We start from the raw sequence: 15,624 nt of genomic DNA, 5'->3' as shown, positions 1-15,624 counted from the left end.
TTTGTTCTTTTCATTATTTCTATGGTTAATCAATTTATGTTTAAGCAACGCTGTTTCCCGACCAGTTTCTGCCGCCTCCTTTCCATTTGTTTTACAGATAAGCAATACCTGATGTAAGATCCATTTTGAATGCCTTGTGTGTTTGTGAAGATCCTTCCATGTATATACTTGCACTTTACTCCTATTAATCCCCTTAGTTGTACATTATTGTCTTTCGGTTACATTTGGATTGTTAATGATTGTATTTTTTATAATAGTTTTTATTTTTCTTATGCCTTCACTAAGTTTTGTGTTTCCTCCCGAACTGCATCTATGTTGTTTTACTTGATACTTGTTCTTGGCGGCAGCCATATTGATTTGCTCCTTCTTTTGTGTATGTTCTGTCCAGTCAGGATAGAATAGCCTTCATTTGTTGTGACTGGTAATTTTCCTGCATCTTTTATCAACTTCTCTATTTATTGCAATTTAGATTTGATTGATTGAACAATTATTGGTTGAATAGCCGGGTGGTAATATTTGTTTAGGTAACGATTTACATTTAAATTTATGATGAATTATAGAACCGCTAGTTACCCGATTACTTGTTTTCATTTTGACGGGCAAGGGCGCGTGTCCAATCCACCTAAGAGGTTATTCAACAGTCCAAAACGCAGTTTGGATTCTATACCTGGAGGATTTATAATATTCGTTTATCACTCTCCGGCGCGCGACTGCTCCCAACATGTTTAGTACCGATTTAAACGGCCGTTGAATCTGGTGGGGAGTATTGCAGGGCCAGTGAAATGTCACTAAGCCCTAGCCAGATCATCCGGCAGTTGGAACACTGAATGTCGAACAGATCATCGCTCCCTTCCAAGGCCAGGTAAAACCAACGCTCATCAGTTAGTCGTATGCCATGGACTGGCCCATGTGGCAGTGGTCTCACTTTCACTTGTATCTACTTTAACTAATATATTTCTGTAATAACGTCCTCTGTGTTGTACAGTCTTCAAAGCATATATGGTACCTTGATACGTCGATGGGGTAGTCCACGTAAGGTGCTGACCATGAGGTGTGACTTCAACATTAGCTAGTCTGTCACATCATTCACGTCTAACTCGAGTAGGTCTCCAATCATTTCGACATAGATCATCTACGTTGGTGATCTACACAGGTGAGCAAGACTTCGAATAATGCAACCTATCACTATAATCTTTATTATTGTATTCTATACTTATTCTTTTTCATTTTTATCATCGCCTATGTTAATCTATCGCTGTGAACTTTCGTTGCTTCATGTCAATGTTGATTAGCATTTAAACCTATATAATTAGTTCAATCGATAGATCTAACTAATCAACTACGTTTATAATAGGCTATCGTGGTTCGCTAACAAGCATTAGCAGCATGTAAATGCTGCTGTGTAATATGTCTGTTAAAATATCAACCACTCGTGAGTATAGCCACAAGGCAACACGAACGCACATCTGTTTGTAACTTATCCACTGGTATAAGCGAGACAAGATTAACTGTCGACTGTAAATTCATCTTTCTGCTTAACGACTATCCACTAGAATGTTTTACTTTTTTATCACTGCCTGCCTAATTTCCAATTGCTGAGTTCCATGGCCAAACAGAGGATACGAATGCTAGAAATTTACGGTGAGTTTGAACTATAAATTTTCTGAAATCTTAGATCTCATTTAGACTGTTCGTCAAGCAATGCTATTTATTTGGCTTAAATTAATTCTGGACTTATACAAATTCAGTCTACATCTCTGTGTTAATCGAAAAATTTAATCAACAGTACCTCGTACATAATCCATATTCAAACTACTGCCTACTTTGTATCTTCACTACTTAGAAGCAACAGTAACCCAGGCGAGTTTCATAATTTCATTAGATTATTTCGTGCTATATTTATGAGGCATGATAACATTTCGTAGTTGCTTTCACATAAATGAGTCATATATTCTGTCACTGCCGTCAAGTTTTAGTCGAAATCATGCACATTTATGACTCGTTAATCGACATACTGTGGTAAAACATATTGCATGTACACGAGCACGCCTAGTCCATGTCCTAAGTACACACGTTACCGTACTAAATATGTCACTTAACTTTAGGTAATAAGCTCTTTATATTAGCCTTTTACAAATTGGCCACGTTACTTGAACCCTCTAAACTTTAGTTACATTGGTGGTTACCATTTTAATTAATGTTTACCATACTCCTTGTATTTGTTATTATTTCACACTGTAAATCATGCCTCGATTTCCCTTTAATTCTATTTTCGGTTTATTTACAAGCAATACGGGTTTGAAAAACATCTGAACGTCCTCAAAAATTATCCACGAACCCAACCATAGTTTTCGTATATGTTTTTATTCACACGTCCAACTATTATGCTAATAATATCCAAACGAACGTTCAATGCAATTGTCAGTATACGTAAGAACGATGTTATTTAGATTTGACTTTATAACACATCCTAACTGTTGTAATTATTCTACTTCGACGTCGTACTTTACTTTATGAAGTATTGTTTCCTCGTGGCTGTTATCTAACAGATGATTTCGGTACATAAGTCGGCTGTTCAACTACTCGACGATTTAAAACCTGTCCAGATCAACTGGTGGTCTGACATTATCATTCGCGCGAATCATCAGTTTATGCAGTCGAGCGAATCTCCTGCAAACCGAAAACGACATTGTCGCCTCTATTCCAACACTGACAGAGTTTTTCACGGGTATCATTGACATAAGTCCAGAGTGACACTCTTGGTTTCGTATGTTCTTTTCGATATTTTTCTGTTCACTAACCAAACAAACACGCAGCACTCACCGTTTATCACCTTTTAGAGACTTCATCGTGCCACCTTTGCTGTCAATTTATAACCTTTGACGCTTACTGACTGTAACAGTAGTCATCGACCCTTCAAACTCTGACTACAAGTTGATTAATAGCTTAGAACAACGAAATCACGACCACTCTTCACGTTTATACTTCTGTACTTACGGTTAGTTTGCTAAATATAGATATAACTAGAAGCTGTCAACGACACTGTCCGACATTGGACTTTGAATCAATGGCAGTATAGACATCCGCATCGATCGATAATACACTTATCCTACTATCGTTATAGCATCATTACTCTTACGGCAAACTTAACGTTTTGCATCGGAGGAACTCAAGTACTTGTCAAGGCTATATATTTCAGCGCGACTTGATAGAACAATGAAACGTTTTGTTCTTTTCATTATTTCTATGGTTAATCAATTTATGTTTAAGCAACGCTGTTTCCCGACCAGTTTCTGCCGCCTCCTTTCCATTTGTTTTACAGATAAGCAATACCTGATGTAAGATCCATTTTGAATGCCTTGTGTGTTTGTGAAGATCCTTCCATGTATATACTTGCACTTTACTCCTATTAATCCCCTTAGTTGTACATTATTGTCTTTCGGTTACATTTGGATTGTTAATGATTGTATTTTTTATAATAGTTTTTATTTTTCTTATGCCTTCACTAAGTTTTGTGTTTCCTCCCGAACTGCATCTATGTTGTTTTACTTGATACTTGTTCTTGGCGGCAGCCATATTGATTTGCTCCTTCTTTTGTGTATGTTCTGTCCAGTCAGGATAGAATAGCCTTCATTTGTTGTGACTGGTAATTTTCCTGCATCTTTTATCAACTTCTCTATTTATTGCAATTTAGATTTGATTGATTGAACAATTATTGGTTGAATAGCCGGGTGGTAATATTTGTTTAGGTAACGATTTACATTTAAATTTATGATGAATTATAGAACCGCTAGTTACCCGATTACTTGTTTTCATTTTGACGGGCAAGGGCGCGTGTCCAATCCACCTAAGAGGTTATTCAACAGTCCAAAACGCAGTTTGGATTCTATACCTGGAGGATTTATAATATTCGTTTATCACTCTCCGGCGCGCGACTGCTCCCAACATGTTTAGTACCGATTTAAACGGCCGTTGAATCTGGTGGGGAGTATTGCAGGGCCAGTGAAATGTCACTAAGCCCTAGCCAGATCATCCGGCAGTTGGAACACTGAATGTCGAACAGATCATCGCTCCCTTCCAAGGCCAGGTAAAACCAACGCTCATCAGTTAGTCGTATGCCATGGACTGGCCCATGTGGCAGTGGTCTCACTTTCACTTGTATCTACTTTAACTAATATATTTCTGTAATAACGTCCTCTGTGTTGTACAGTCTTCAAAGCATATATGGTACCTTGATACGTCGATGGGGTAGTCCACGTAAGGTGCTGACCATGAGGTGTGACTTCAACATTAGCTAGTCTGTCACATCATTCACGTCTAACTCGAGTAGGTCTCCAATCATTTCGACATAGATCATCTACGTTGGTGATCTACACAGGTGAGCAAGACTTCGAATAATGCAACCTATCACTATAATCTTTATTATTGTATTCTATACTTATTCTTTTTCATTTTTATCATCGCCTATGTTAATCTATCGCTGTGAACTTTCGTTGCTTCATGTCAATGTTGATTAGCATTTAAACCTATATAATTAGTTCAATCGATAGATCTAACTAATCAACTACGTTTATAATAGGCTATCGTGGTTCGCTAACAAGCATTAGCAGCATGTAAATGCTGCTGTGTAATATGTCTGTTAAAATATCAACCACTCGTGAGTATAGCCACAAGGCAACACGAACGCACATCTGTTTGTAACTTATCCACTGGTATAAGCGAGACAAGATTAACTGTCGACTGTAAATTCATCTTTCTGCTTAACGACTATCCACTAGAATGTTTTACTTTTTTATCACTGCCTGCCTAATTTCCAATTGCTGAGTTCCATGGCCAAACAGAGGATACGAATGCTAGAAATTTACGGTGAGTTTGAACTATAAATTTTCTGAAATCTTAGATCTCATTTAGACTGTTCGTCAAGCAATGCTATTTATTTGGCTTAAATTAATTCTGGACTTATACAAATTCAGTCTACATCTCTGTGTTAATCGAAAAATTTAATCAACAGTACCTCGTACATAATCCATATTCAAACTACTGCCTACTTTGTATCTTCACTACTTAGAAGCAACAGTAACCCAGGCGAGTTTCATAATTTCATTAGATTATTTCGTGCTATATTTATGAGGCATGATAACATTTCGTAGTTGCTTTCACATAAATGAGTCATATATTCTGTCACTGCCGTCAAGTTTTAGTCGAAATCATGCACATTTATGACTCGTTAATCGACATACTGTGGTAAAACATATTGCATGTACACGAGCACGCCTAGTCCATGTCCTAAGTACACACGTTACCGTACTAAATATGTCACTTAACTTTAGGTAATAAGCTCTTTATATTAGCCTTTTACAAATTGGCCACGTTACTTGAACCCTCTAAACTTTAGTTACATTGGTGGTTACCATTTTAATTAATGTTTACCATACTCCTTGTATTTGTTATTATTTCACACTGTAAATCATGCCTCGATTTCCCTTTAATTCTATTTTCGGTTTATTTACAAGCAATACGGGTTTGAAAAACATCTGAACGTCCTCAAAAATTATCCACGAACCCAACCATAGTTTTCGTATATGTTTTTATTCACACGTCCAACTATTATGCTAATAATATCCAAACGAACGTTCAATGCAATTGTCAGTATACGTAAGAACGATGTTATTTAGATTTGACTTTATAACACATCCTAACTGTTGTAATTATTCTACTTCGACGTCGTACTTTACTTTATGAAGTATTGTTTCCTCGTGGCTGTTATCTAACAGATGATTTCGGTACATAAGTCGGCTGTTCAACTACTCGACGATTTAAAACCTGTCCAGATCAACTGGTGGTCTGACATTATCATTCGCGCGAATCATCAGTTTATGCAGTCGAGCGAATCTCCTGCAAACCGAAAACGACATTGTCGCCTCTATTCCAACACTGACAGAGTTTTTCACGGGTATCATTGACATAAGTCCAGAGTGACACTCTTGGTTTCGTATGTTCTTTTCGATATTTTTCTGTTCACTAACCAAACAAACACGCAGCACTCACCGTTTATCACCTTTTAGAGACTTCATCGTGCCACCTTTGCTGTCAATTTATAACCTTTGACGCTTACTGACTGTAACAGTAGTCATCGACCCTTCAAACTCTGACTACAAGTTGATTAATAGCTTAGAACAACGAAATCACGACCACTCTTCACGTTTATACTTCTGTACTTACGGTTAGTTTGCTAAATATAGATATAACTAGAAGCTGTCAACGACACTGTCCGACATTGGACTTTGAATCAATGGCAGTATAGACATCCGCATCGATCGATAATACACTTATCCTACTATCGTTATAGCATCATTACTCTTACGGCAAACTTAACGTTTTGCATCGGAGGAACTCAAGTACTTGTCAAGGCTATATATTTCAGCGCGACTTGATAGAACAATGAAACGTTTTGTTCTTTTCATTATTTCTATGGTTAATCAATTTATGTTTAAGCAACGCTGTTTCCCGACCAGTTTCTGCCGCCTCCTTTCCATTTGTTTTACAGATAAGCAATACCTGATGTAAGATCCATTTTGAATGCCTTGTGTGTTTGTGAAGATCCTTCCATGTATATACTTGCACTTTACTCCTATTAATCCCCTTAGTTGTACATTATTGTCTTTCGGTTACATTTGGATTGTTAATGATTGTATTTTTTATAATAGTTTTTATTTTTCTTATGCCTTCACTAAGTTTTGTGTTTCCTCCCGAACTGCATCTATGTTGTTTTACTTGATACTTGTTCTTGGCGGCAGCCATATTGATTTGCTCCTTCTTTTGTGTATGTTCTGTCCAGTCAGGATAGAATAGCCTTCATTTGTTGTGACTGGTAATTTTCCTGCATCTTTTATCAACTTCTCTATTTATTGCAATTTAGATTTGATTGATTGAACAATTATTGGTTGAATAGCCGGGTGGTAATATTTGTTTAGGTAACGATTTACATTTAAATTTATGATGAATTATAGAACCGCTAGTTACCCGATTACTTGTTTTCATTTTGACGGGCAAGGGCGCGTGTCCAATCCACCTAAGAGGTTATTCAACAGTCCAAAACGCAGTTTGGATTCTATACCTGGAGGATTTATAATATTCGTTTATCACTCTCCGGCGCGCGACTGCTCCCAACATGTTTAGTACCGATTTAAACGGCCGTTGAATCTGGTGGGGAGTATTGCAGGGCCAGTGAAATGTCACTAAGCCCTAGCCAGATCATCCGGCAGTTGGAACACTGAATGTCGAACAGATCATCGCTCCCTTCCAAGGCCAGGTAAAACCAACGCTCATCAGTTAGTCGTATGCCATGGACTGGCCCATGTGGCAGTGGTCTCACTTTCACTTGTATCTACTTTAACTAATATATTTCTGTAATAACGTCCTCTGTGTTGTACAGTCTTCAAAGCATATATGGTACCTTGATACGTCGATGGGGTAGTCCACGTAAGGTGCTGACCATGAGGTGTGACTTCAACATTAGCTAGTCTGTCACATCATTCACGTCTAACTCGAGTAGGTCTCCAATCATTTCGACATAGATCATCTACGTTGGTGATCTACACAGGTGAGCAAGACTTCGAATAATGCAACCTATCACTATAATCTTTATTATTGTATTCTATACTTATTCTTTTTCATTTTTATCATCGCCTATGTTAATCTATCGCTGTGAACTTTCGTTGCTTCATGTCAATGTTGATTAGCATTTAAACCTATATAATTAGTTCAATCGATAGATCTAACTAATCAACTACGTTTATAATAGGCTATCGTGGTTCGCTAACAAGCATTAGCAGCATGTAAATGCTGCTGTGTAATATGTCTGTTAAAATATCAACCACTCGTGAGTATAGCCACAAGGCAACACGAACGCACATCTGTTTGTAACTTATCCACTGGTATAAGCGAGACAAGATTAACTGTCGACTGTAAATTCATCTTTCTGCTTAACGACTATCCACTAGAATGTTTTACTTTTTTATCACTGCCTGCCTAATTTCCAATTGCTGAGTTCCATGGCCAAACAGAGGATACGAATGCTAGAAATTTACGGTGAGTTTGAACTATAAATTTTCTGAAATCTTAGATCTCATTTAGACTGTTCGTCAAGCAATGCTATTTATTTGGCTTAAATTAATTCTGGACTTATACAAATTCAGTCTACATCTCTGTGTTAATCGAAAAATTTAATCAACAGTACCTCGTACATAATCCATATTCAAACTACTGCCTACTTTGTATCTTCACTACTTAGAAGCAACAGTAACCCAGGCGAGTTTCATAATTTCATTAGATTATTTCGTGCTATATTTATGAGGCATGATAACATTTCGTAGTTGCTTTCACATAAATGAGTCATATATTCTGTCACTGCCGTCAAGTTTTAGTCGAAATCATGCACATTTATGACTCGTTAATCGACATACTGTGGTAAAACATATTGCATGTACACGAGCACGCCTAGTCCATGTCCTAAGTACACACGTTACCGTACTAAATATGTCACTTAACTTTAGGTAATAAGCTCTTTATATTAGCCTTTTACAAATTGGCCACGTTACTTGAACCCTCTAAACTTTAGTTACATTGGTGGTTACCATTTTAATTAATGTTTACCATACTCCTTGTATTTGTTATTATTTCACACTGTAAATCATGCCTCGATTTCCCTTTAATTCTATTTTCGGTTTATTTACAAGCAATACGGGTTTGAAAAACATCTGAACGTCCTCAAAAATTATCCACGAACCCAACCATAGTTTTCGTATATGTTTTTATTCACACGTCCAACTATTATGCTAATAATATCCAAACGAACGTTCAATGCAATTGTCAGTATACGTAAGAACGATGTTATTTAGATTTGACTTTATAACACATCCTAACTGTTGTAATTATTCTACTTCGACGTCGTACTTTACTTTATGAAGTATTGTTTCCTCGTGGCTGTTATCTAACAGATGATTTCGGTACATAAGTCGGCTGTTCAACTACTCGACGATTTAAAACCTGTCCAGATCAACTGGTGGTCTGACATTATCATTCGCGCGAATCATCAGTTTATGCAGTCGAGCGAATCTCCTGCAAACCGAAAACGACATTGTCGCCTCTATTCCAACACTGACAGAGTTTTTCACGGGTATCATTGACATAAGTCCAGAGTGACACTCTTGGTTTCGTATGTTCTTTTCGATATTTTTCTGTTCACTAACCAAACAAACACGCAGCACTCACCGTTTATCACCTTTTAGAGACTTCATCGTGCCACCTTTGCTGTCAATTTATAACCTTTGACGCTTACTGACTGTAACAGTAGTCATCGACCCTTCAAACTCTGACTACAAGTTGATTAATAGCTTAGAACAACGAAATCACGACCACTCTTCACGTTTATACTTCTGTACTTACGGTTAGTTTGCTAAATATAGATATAACTAGAAGCTGTCAACGACACTGTCCGACATTGGACTTTGAATCAATGGCAGTATAGACATCCGCATCGATCGATAATACACTTATCCTACTATCGTTATAGCATCATTACTCTTACGGCAAACTTAACGTTTTGCATCGGAGGAACTCAAGTACTTGTCAAGGCTATATATTTCAGCGCGACTTGATAGAACAATGAAACGTTTTGTTCTTTTCATTATTTCTATGGTTAATCAATTTATGTTTAAGCAACGCTGTTTCCCGACCAGTTTCTGCCGCCTCCTTTCCATTTGTTTTACAGATAAGCAATACCTGATGTAAGATCCATTTTGAATGCCTTGTGTGTTTGTGAAGATCCTTCCATGTATATACTTGCACTTTACTCCTATTAATCCCCTTAGTTGTACATTATTGTCTTTCGGTTACATTTGGATTGTTAATGATTGTATTTTTTATAATAGTTTTTATTTTTCTTATGCCTTCACTAAGTTTTGTGTTTCCTCCCGAACTGCATCTATGTTGTTTTACTTGATACTTGTTCTTGGCGGCAGCCATATTGATTTGCTCCTTCTTTTGTGTATGTTCTGTCCAGTCAGGATAGAATAGCCTTCATTTGTTGTGACTGGTAATTTTCCTGCATCTTTTATCAACTTCTCTATTTATTGCAATTTAGATTTGATTGATTGAACAATTATTGGTTGAATAGCCGGGTGGTAATATTTGTTTAGGTAACGATTTACATTTAAATTTATGATGAATTATAGAACCGCTAGTTACCCGATTACTTGTTTTCATTTTGACGGGCAAGGGCGCGTGTCCAATCCACCTAAGAGGTTATTCAACAGTCCAAAACGCAGTTTGGATTCTATACCTGGAGGATTTATAATATTCGTTTATCACTCTCCGGCGCGCGACTGCTCCCAACATGTTTAGTACCGATTTAAACGGCCGTTGAATCTGGTGGGGAGTATTGCAGGGCCAGTGAAATGTCACTAAGCCCTAGCCAGATCATCCGGCAGTTGGAACACTGAATGTCGAACAGATCATCGCTCCCTTCCAAGGCCAGGTAAAACCAACGCTCATCAGTTAGTCGTATGCCATGGACTGGCCCATGTGGCAGTGGTCTCACTTTCACTTGTATCTACTTTAACTAATATATTTCTGTAATAACGTCCTCTGTGTTGTACAGTCTTCAAAGCATATATGGTACCTTGATACGTCGATGGGGTAGTCCACGTAAGGTGCTGACCATGAGGTGTGACTTCAACATTAGCTAGTCTGTCACATCATTCACGTCTAACTCGAGTAGGTCTCCAATCATTTCGACATAGATCATCTACGTTGGTGATCTACACAGGTGAGCAAGACTTCGAATAATGCAACCTATCACTATAATCTTTATTATTGTATTCTATACTTATTCTTTTTCATTTTTATCATCGCCTATGTTAATCTATCGCTGTGAACTTTCGTTGCTTCATGTCAATGTTGATTAGCATTTAAACCTATATAATTAGTTCAATCGATAGATCTAACTAATCAACTACGTTTATAATAGGCTATCGTGGTTCGCTAACAAGCATTAGCAGCATGTAAATGCTGCTGTGTAATATGTCTGTTAAAATATCAACCACTCGTGAGTATAGCCACAAGGCAACACGAACGCACATCTGTTTGTAACTTATCCACTGGTATAAGCGAGACAAGATTAACTGTCGACTGTAAATTCATCTTTCTGCTTAACGACTATCCACTAGAATGTTTTACTTTTTTATCACTGCCTGCCTAATTTCCAATTGCTGAGTTCCATGGCCAAACAGAGGATACGAATGCTAGAAATTTACGGTGAGTTTGAACTATAAATTTTCTGAAATCTTAGATCTCATTTAGACTGTTCGTCAAGCAATGCTATTTATTTGGCTTAAATTAATTCTGGACTTATACAAATTCAGTCTACATCTCTGTGTTAATCGAAAAATTTAATCAACAGTACCTCGTACATAATCCATATTCAAACTACTGCCTACTTTGTATCTTCACTACTTAGAAGCAACAGTAACCCAGGCGAGTTTCATAATTTCATTAGATTATTTCGTGCTATATTTATGAGGCATGATAACATTTCGTAGTTGCTTTCACATAAATGAGTCATATATTCTGTCACTGCCGTCAAGTTTTAGTCGAAATCATGCACATTTATGACTCGTTAATCGACATACTGTGGTAAAACATATTGCATGTACACGAGCACGCCTAGTCCATGTCCTAAGTACACACGTTACCGTACTAAATATGTCACTTAACTTTAGGTAATAAGCTCTTTATATTAGCCTTTTACAAATTGGCCACGTTACTTGAACCCTCTAAACTTTAGTTACATTGGTGGTTACCATTTTAATTAATGTTTACCATACTCCTTGTATTTGTTATTATTTCACACTGTAAATCATGCCTCGATTTCCCTTTAATTCTATTTTCGGTTTATTTACAAGCAATACGGGTTTGAAAAACATCTGAACGCCCTCAAAAATTATCCACGAACCCAACCATAGTTTTCGTATATGTTTTTATTCACACGTCCAACTATTATGCTAATAATATCCAAACGAACGTTCAATGCAATTGTCAGTATACGTAAGAACGATGTTATTTAGATTTGACTTTATAACACATCCTAACTGTTGTAATTATTCTACTTCGACGTCGTACTTTACTTTATGAAGTATTGTTTCCTCGTGGCTGTTATCTAACAGATGATTTCGGTACATAAGTCGGCTGTTCAACTACTCGACGATTTAAAACCTGTCCAGATCAACTGGTGGTCTGACATTATCATTCGCGCGAATCATCAGTTTATGCAGTCGAGCGAATCTCCTGCAAACCGAAAACGACATTATCGCCTCTATTCCAACACTGACAGAGTTTTTCACGGGTATCATTGACATAAGTCCAGAGTGACACTCTTGGTTTCGTATGTTCTTTTCGATATTTTTCTGTTCACTAACCAAACAAACACGCAGCACTCACCGTTTATCACCTTTTAGAGACTTCATCGTGCCACCTTTGCTGTCAATTTATAACCTTTGACGCTTACTGACTGTAACAGTAGTCATCGACCCTTCAAACTCTGACTACAAGTTGATTAATAGCTTAGAACAACGAAATCACGACCACTCTTCACGTTTATACTTCTGTACTTACGGTTAGTTTGCTAAATATAGATATAACTAGAAGCTGTCAACGACACTGTCCGACATTGGACTTTGAATCAATGGCAGTATAGACATCCGCATCGATCGATAATACACTTATCCTACTATCGTTATAGCATCATTACTCTTACGGCAAACTTAACGTTTTGCATCGGAGGAACTCAAGTACTTGTCAAGGCTATATATTTCAGCGCGACTTGATAGAACAATGAAACGTTTTGTTCTTTTCATTATTTCTATGGTTAATCAATTTATGTTTAAGCAACGCTGTTTCCCGACCAGTTTCTGCCGCCTCCTTTCCATTTGTTTTACAGATAAGCAATACCTGATGTAAGATCCATTTTGAATGCCTTGTGTGTTTGTGAAGATCCTTCCATGTATATACTTGCACTTTACTCCTATTAATCCCCTTAGTTGTACATTATTGTCTTTCGGTTACATTTGGATTGTTAATGATTGTATTTTTTATAATAGTTTTTATTTTTCTTATGCCTTCACTAAGTTTTGTGTTTCCTCCCGAACTGCATCTATGTTGTTTTACTTGATACTTGTTCTTGGCGGCAGCCATATTGATTTGCTCCTTCTTTTGTGTATGTTCTGTCCAGTCAGGATAGAATAGCCTTCATTTGTTGTGACTGGTAATTTTCCTGCATCTTTTATCAACTTCTCTATTTATTGCAATTTAGATTTGATTGATTGAACAATTATTGGTTGAATAGCCGGGTGGTAATATTTGTTTAGGTAACGATTTACATTTAAATTTATGATGAATTATAGAACCGCTAGTTACCCGATTACTTGTTTTCATTTTGACGGGCAAGGGCGCGTGTCCAATCCACCTAAGAGGTTATTCAACAGTCCAAAACGCAGTTTGGATTCTATACCTGGAGGATTTATAATATTCGTTTATCACTCTCCGGCGCGCGACTGCTCCCAACATGTTTAGTACCGATTTAAACGGCCGTTGAATCTGGTGGGGAGTATTGCAGGGCCAGTGAAATGTCACTAAGCCCTAGCCAGATCATCCGGCAGTTGGAACACTGAATGTCGAACAGATCATCGCTCCCTTCCAAGGCCAGGTAAAACCAACGCTCATCAGTTAGTCGTATGCCATGGACTGGCCCATGTGGCAGTGGTCTCACTTTCACTTGTATCTACTTTAACTAATATATTTCTGTAATAACGTCCTCTGTGTTGTACAGTCTTCAAAGCATATATGGTACCTTGATACGTCGATGGGGTAGTCCACGTAAGGTGCTGACCACGAGGTGTGACTTCAACATTAGCTAGTCTGTCACATCATTCACGTCTAACTCGAGTAGGTCTCCAATCATTTCGACATAGATCATCTACGTTGGCCTTCTACAGTACTAAAAGTAAAGTTGATACCTATTATCATCCAGTTTGTACCGGTCAATAAATCCCCAAAAGAATACTATTTTAAGTCTTCTACATTTATCTGTTTGCGTAACTTCTTTCTCGTGTTGTAAGTTATCTCCAGCCACATTTAACCACACGATAGACCCTTTCTCTAAACCATTGCTATTTATTTTCCTTGATGATAACTTTTTCGATCCCAATAAATCCTTGGTGAGAGCTTATGGGAACCCCCCGAAAATTAAATTAACCTTTAAAGTCACCCATTTAAATGGTACTCGCTTAATGAATAGATTCTATAGAAGTCAATTTCATTTAAAGGTGGTATTCATCTCACTTTACAAACTTTGGGGCACTGTTGAAAACTACTAATTACCGTACAGCTGGTTCTCTCTAGTATAAGAACATTTAAGCTTGCGTACCTACGACCAGTGAATAAACCCGGCACCTTCAAAGCTCGTGGTTGATGACTAACCACTAAACTGCTAGACTGGGACCAGATTGTACAAATTTCCTACTTTAATCAGTTCGCAATATAGTACGACGACCAGTCAGTATTACTGATTTGTGACGATTGTCTCCAATGTTATTCACCGAGTATGGTGAAATTCGATTCAGGGTTAGTTTGTGGATCAGAACTATTGAGGAGTACAATAACAAGACAAAACAACTACCAAGTGCTTGCCAGTTTTTAACGATACCGAAAATGAGTCCAATATATAGTGAATACCATTTTCTAATAATTACTGATGTTTCGAAATTAATATCAACACTATTCTGATTGGCATCGAGTAATTCCAAGTTATTACAACTGTACAAAAAGTGTATCACCAACACTGGACTGTCACATGAACATTTTGGTCATACTTAATGAATTAAAAAACATGATGCGAAATGGTAAACACTAGTTAAACCCCAATTAATTTTCAAATGTATTTAAATGTTCCTTTAAAAAAACAACAGAGAAAATAGAATTAGTAAGGAAATTTTGTGTTAATCAGTGCTTCCAGGTTTTCCATGGTGGTCTAACTTCAATTGACTCACGATCCCAACTACTCAAATTACTATAATATCCACAAAACCCCTTCTGATATTAATTAATATACGTAAGATGGTATTCATTCAAACAATGAGGTCATAAGTTCAACAGATCTCTTGATCAATACCATATTGGATTGAATAGTTTTGTACAAATAATGATTGTAAATTATTGATAATCACATTAGTGCACGCGGTGTTTTCTGGATGATGTTGATTTTTCAAAGAAAAGGCAATGAATGTTATTATAATGTGAGTATAAATGCGAAGAAACGGGTATAAAAACATTAATTCTATGGAAAACATATTATAATAACTTTCTGATATAACAGCAGAATTTAAATATTTCCTGTTTCTGTGTCATACTACTATATTACAATAATCTGAACGGTAATCAAGATTATACTACCACCAAATTGGATACTCGGTCGATACGCAATACACAGGCTGGATCACATTATACCTGATACACAACTAATAATAGACAGTTAAAGTACAGAGAAGACAATATTTTATTCAGCACGAA

Source organism: Schistosoma haematobium, chromosome 3 (assembly GCF_000699445.3).
Source record: "Schistosoma haematobium chromosome 3, whole genome shotgun sequence".
Classification (NCBI taxonomy): domain Eukaryota; kingdom Metazoa; phylum Platyhelminthes; class Trematoda; order Strigeidida; family Schistosomatidae; genus Schistosoma; species Schistosoma haematobium.
This window is presented reverse-complemented; position numbering follows the sequence as displayed.